The sequence below is a fragment of the Arachis ipaensis genome, chromosome B5, assembly GCF_059453495.1.
Source record: "Arachis ipaensis isolate K30076 ecotype BB chromosome B5, ASM5945349v1, whole genome shotgun sequence".
NCBI classification, from domain to species: domain Eukaryota; kingdom Viridiplantae; phylum Streptophyta; class Magnoliopsida; order Fabales; family Fabaceae; genus Arachis; species Arachis ipaensis.
Window position 1 is genome coordinate 39,821,259 of NC_142440.1, and position 4,655 is coordinate 39,825,913.

Below are 4,655 nucleotides of genomic sequence, written 5' to 3' on the forward strand. Positions count from 1 at the left end.
GCTAAATATCCCACCTGGAATTCCATCTTCCTAATGGTTTCTCCCTGGTTCTTAATATTGGCTCGCACCTCCTCTTTGAACACCTTATTTTCTTGAATCTCTTGGCTTATTCCTTCAAGTAAGGCTTCAATCTTAGAGAGCCTATCATCGATTGATGAGTGGTTCGGAGCTGATGTGCTGTTTTGGTTTTGATAAGTGTGTGGAGAGTTGTTGTTGTGGGGGTGTTGAGATGTCCTCTGGGTGAATTGTTGGTGAGATGCATTATTGTTGGAATTGTAACGTCTCTGGTCTTGGTTTTGATCTTGCTCACTTCCCCACCCAAAGTTCGGGTGATTTCTCCATCCAGGGTTGTAAGTCTTGGAGTATGGATCATAGTTTTTCCTTGGTGAATTCCCAATGTAGTTGGCTTGCTCCTGACTCCCTTTTGCTTCTTGGTTTACTCCTTCTTGTGTTGTTGATGAAGTGGAGATTGTTGCTACTTGGTTCATCTCCATCTTCTTGTGAGGTCAGCCAGCTGCTGAGTAATGAGCTTGTTTTGGGCCAACAGAGCATCTACATTGTTTAGCTCCATCACTCCTCTTGTGTTCCCTCTTTCGGAAGCATAGAAGTAGTCGTTTTCTGCTACTGTTTCAATAACATCTATAGCTTCCTCAATGGTCTTCTTCTTGTTCAAAGACCCTCCAGATGAATGATCTACTGCTTTCTTTGACTCATAAGAGAGCCCTTCATAGAAAATGTGCAGCTGGACCCATTCGTTGAACATGTCAGGTGGACACCTCCTTGTTAAGTCTTTGAACCTCTCCCATGCTTTATACAGAGTTTCACCATCCTGTTGCCTGAAGGTTTGAACCTCAGCTCTCAGCCTATTGATTCGTTGAGGAGGGTAGAATCTTGCTAAGAATTTGTTCACCACATCCTCCCAAGTTGTCAAGCTCTCCCTTGGGAAGGATTCCAGCCACTTGGCTGCCTTGTCTCTGAGTGAGAAGTGAAATAAGAGCAATCTATAGGCGTCAGGATGAACACCATTAGATTTCACTGTGTCACATATTCTCAGGAAGGTGGTCAAATGTTGGTTGGGATCTTCTTGAACACCTCCTCCAAACGAACAGTTGTTCTGAACAAGGGTGATGAGCTGTGGTTTAAGTTCAAAGTTATTGGCATGGATTGTTGGCTTTTGGATGCTACTTCCACAATTGCCTGGGTTTGGATTAATATAAGAGCCCAAAACTCTTCTATCCTCCCCAGCATGATTTGCTCCACCTCCTCTGCCATGGTTGTGAGTCTCTTCTTCATGATAATTTTCCATGTTTTCTTCCATGTTTGGTTCAAAGTATTCCTCAAACTGTTCCTCCTCTTCTTCAGCACCAACTACTCGTTTTCCTTTTGCCTCCCTCCTTAGTTTAAGGAAGGTTCTCTCTGGTTCAGAATCAAAGGAAGTTGAAGTCCCGCTTCTTCTCCCTGTCATACAACCAACAAGTACAAGCAGAGAAGATAGGTGCAGACAGTATTTATGTCAGAATTGATGTTAGTCGTGGGTGATGCAATATATCAAACAGTTAGTGGGTTAGCAAACATAATTGAAAATAACAAAGAAAAACAAAAGAGTAGATGGAGAAGGGAAGAACTTTAACTAAAACAAAAAGCAAATCAATCAAACAGAAAATGAAATACACAAAATAAAATGCTCAATCTAGTGATCTTCCAATCTAATCATTGTTGATGCACAATCAATCCCTGGCAACGGCACCATAAACTTGATGCGTGGAAAACTTGTCTCTCAACAAATCTCCCTTCGGCAAGTGTACCGAAGTTGTCGTCAAGTAAAAACTCACAATAGAGTGAGGTCGAATCCCATAGGGATTGATTGATCAAGCAACTTTAATTAGAAGAATGTTCTAGTTGAGCGAATCCAGAATTTGGGTTGAGAGTTGTAGAAAATAAAATGGCGGAAATGTAAAAACAGAAAAGTAAATGCTAGAATTAAAGGACTGGAAGTAAATGACTAAAAATAAATTGCAGAATTGTAAATGGGAATGGGGGATTTGCTCATAAAAGTAAATGGCAGAAATTAAAGAGAATGGGTAAGATTAGAGATGGGGAGTTCATTGGGCTTAAGAGATGTTGCAATTCTCCAGATCAAGTTCATTTTCATCTCTTCCTCAATCAATGCACTCATTGATCTCCTTGGCAATCTTAAGTGATTGAATTGCAATTCCTTGCAATTCAATCTCTCAAATCTTGATCAATAGCCAATTCCTTGGTCAATTGCTCATGAGAAGAGATGAAGTATGGTCACTGATTATACCACATGCATTTCCCAAACCAAGTATTGAGAGGGTTACAGTCACATACCCATCCAAACCCAATTTGGTCCAGCATGAGAAAGCATTTCTAGCTTGATCTCTTCATTCCTCTTCCAAGGTTCAAAAGAGATCCAAGTTTGAATAGATTCTCTTCCAAGATAACTACTCAATTGGATGAAGATCGAAAGCTTTCAAGTAAAATCAAGAGGAAAGATAGAAGAAGAACAATGAAAATTAGTATTGATCCATCAAATTACAACAGAGCTCCCTAACCCAATGAAAGGGGTTTAGTTGTTCATAGCTCTTGAAAATGAAAACAAAGATGGAGAATACATCATAAAACTAGAAATTGCAAAGAAAGTAAATACAGAGAGTGGTTCTTCAGCCTCCAGAACTCCTTTACAATTCAAAGTCACTCCTATATATACTACTCTTCAAGTCTTGGGCCTTTGGATCTTGAGTTTGAAGCAGTTCTTTTCTTCATTTGGGCTTGGCTTTACTTGCAGAGAGAAAGTGCTAAGTGGGCAGAGACTTCAGCTCAGGACGTTAGGGGTGTTAATATTTAGTGAGAATATAAGTTCGAGAACGTTAGTGACACTTAACATTGTCAGTAACGTTCCAATGCACCCATTTGCCTTACGTTAAAACCCACGTTAACTAGGTTAACGTGGCTTTTAACGTTGCCTTGTTAGTCCTTCGAGAATGTTAGTGACACTCAACATTGTCACTAACGTTCCAATGTGCCCCTGGGTCTCACGTTAGAGTCCACGTTAACTAGGTTAACGTGGCTTCTAACGTGGCCATCTTTTAGCCATCCCAACGTTAGTGACAATGTTGAGTGTCACTAACGTTGGCTCATCTTTCATTTCTCATCGTTAGCTTCCACGTTAACCAAGTTAACGTGGAGGTTAACGTGACTCTTGGGGGTTGTATGGTTGCTTCAACGTTAGTGACAATGTTGAGTGTCACTAACGTTGTCGACAACTCTTCATCCTCTACGTTAATTCCCACGTTAACCAAGTTAACGTGGGAGTTAACGTGGTACTTAGCACCATAGGCCAACGTTAGTGACAATGTTGAGTGTCACTAACGTTAGCTTCTCTCCCTCCCCCTTAACGTTAGAGGCCACGTTAACTAGGTTAACGTGGCTTCTAACGTGGCCACTTATGAGTGATTGCCAACGTTAGTGACAATGTTGAGTGTCACTAACGTTGGCTCAACTTCTCTTCTCCACGTTAGAGTTCACGTTAACTTGGTTAACGTGACTCTCTAACGTGGGCATTGATGGCTTTCTTTGAGAGTGTTATTGGCAATCACTTTTCTCATTAATCCTTTCAAGTTACCTCCCCTTTCTTGCTCCTTTTTGGTCCTGAAATCAAGCAACAAAGTGCATCAAAGCTCCAGTCCAAGTCATGAGTAATGCAACATAATATTTGTCACTAAACTTATGCAAAATCCTCATGAAATCATGTAAAATGCACAATGTGTGCTTGAGTTAAGGCATAAGTGAATATTTACCCAAAACTAGCTTATTTCCTAAAGAAATGCATGAAACTAACCTAAAAACAGTAAAGAAAAGGTCAGTGAAACTGGCCAAGATGCCCTGGCATCAGCGCTTTCTATAATTTCTGCGCGTGGTGCATGTCACGCGTACGTGTCGATGGTCTTCTGCGCATGTCATGCGTACGCATACATCACGTGTGCACGTCACCTAACAGCATGGCAACCATGGCAAATTATATATCATTTTGAAGCCCCAGATGTTAGCTTTCCAACGCAACTAGAACCGCCTCATTTGGTCCTTTGTAGCTCAAGTTATGATCAATTTAGTACAAAGAGGTCAAGCTTGACAACTTAGCAATTCCTTCAATATCTTGTATTCCTTCCACTTTTGCAAGCTTCCTTTCCATCCTCTAAGCCATTCCTGCCCTATAAACCTGAAAACACTTAACACATATATCACGGCATCGAATGGTAATAAGAGAGGATTAAAATTAGCATATTTAGGGCCAAAGAAGCATGTTTTCAATCATAGCACAAAATTAGGAAGGAAAATGTAAAACATGCGAATTCTATAAATAAGTGTGAGAATAGTGGATAAAATCCACTTAATTAAGCATAAAATGTACCACGAAATAGTGGTGATCAGTAATTTAGACAAGTAATGCTTTAAAATGATTAAAATGTGTTCAAAACATAAATGGAACCTTTACTTGGGATGAGTTATGGAATACCTTCCTTGCCATAACCACAACTATGATAATTATGATGGATTAATCTCACTTAGTCAACCCTTAACATCGAAGATTAAGTCAAGTGAGCATAATTGTTATTAATCCATAAATCCTGGCG

The 4,655-nt window shown here is 40.1% G+C and overlaps 1 non-coding gene across 1 annotated transcript; it reads left to right on the plus strand.

The window, feature by feature from the left end:
- The first annotated feature begins 761 nt into the window (after positions 1-761).
- LOC148563926 (small nucleolar RNA R71) lies at positions 762-865 on the plus strand. Its single transcript, XR_015885565.1, has one exon. It is a non-coding gene; the product is annotated as a small nucleolar RNA R71 (small nucleolar RNA).
- The last annotated feature ends 3,790 nt before the right edge of the window (positions 866-4,655 follow it).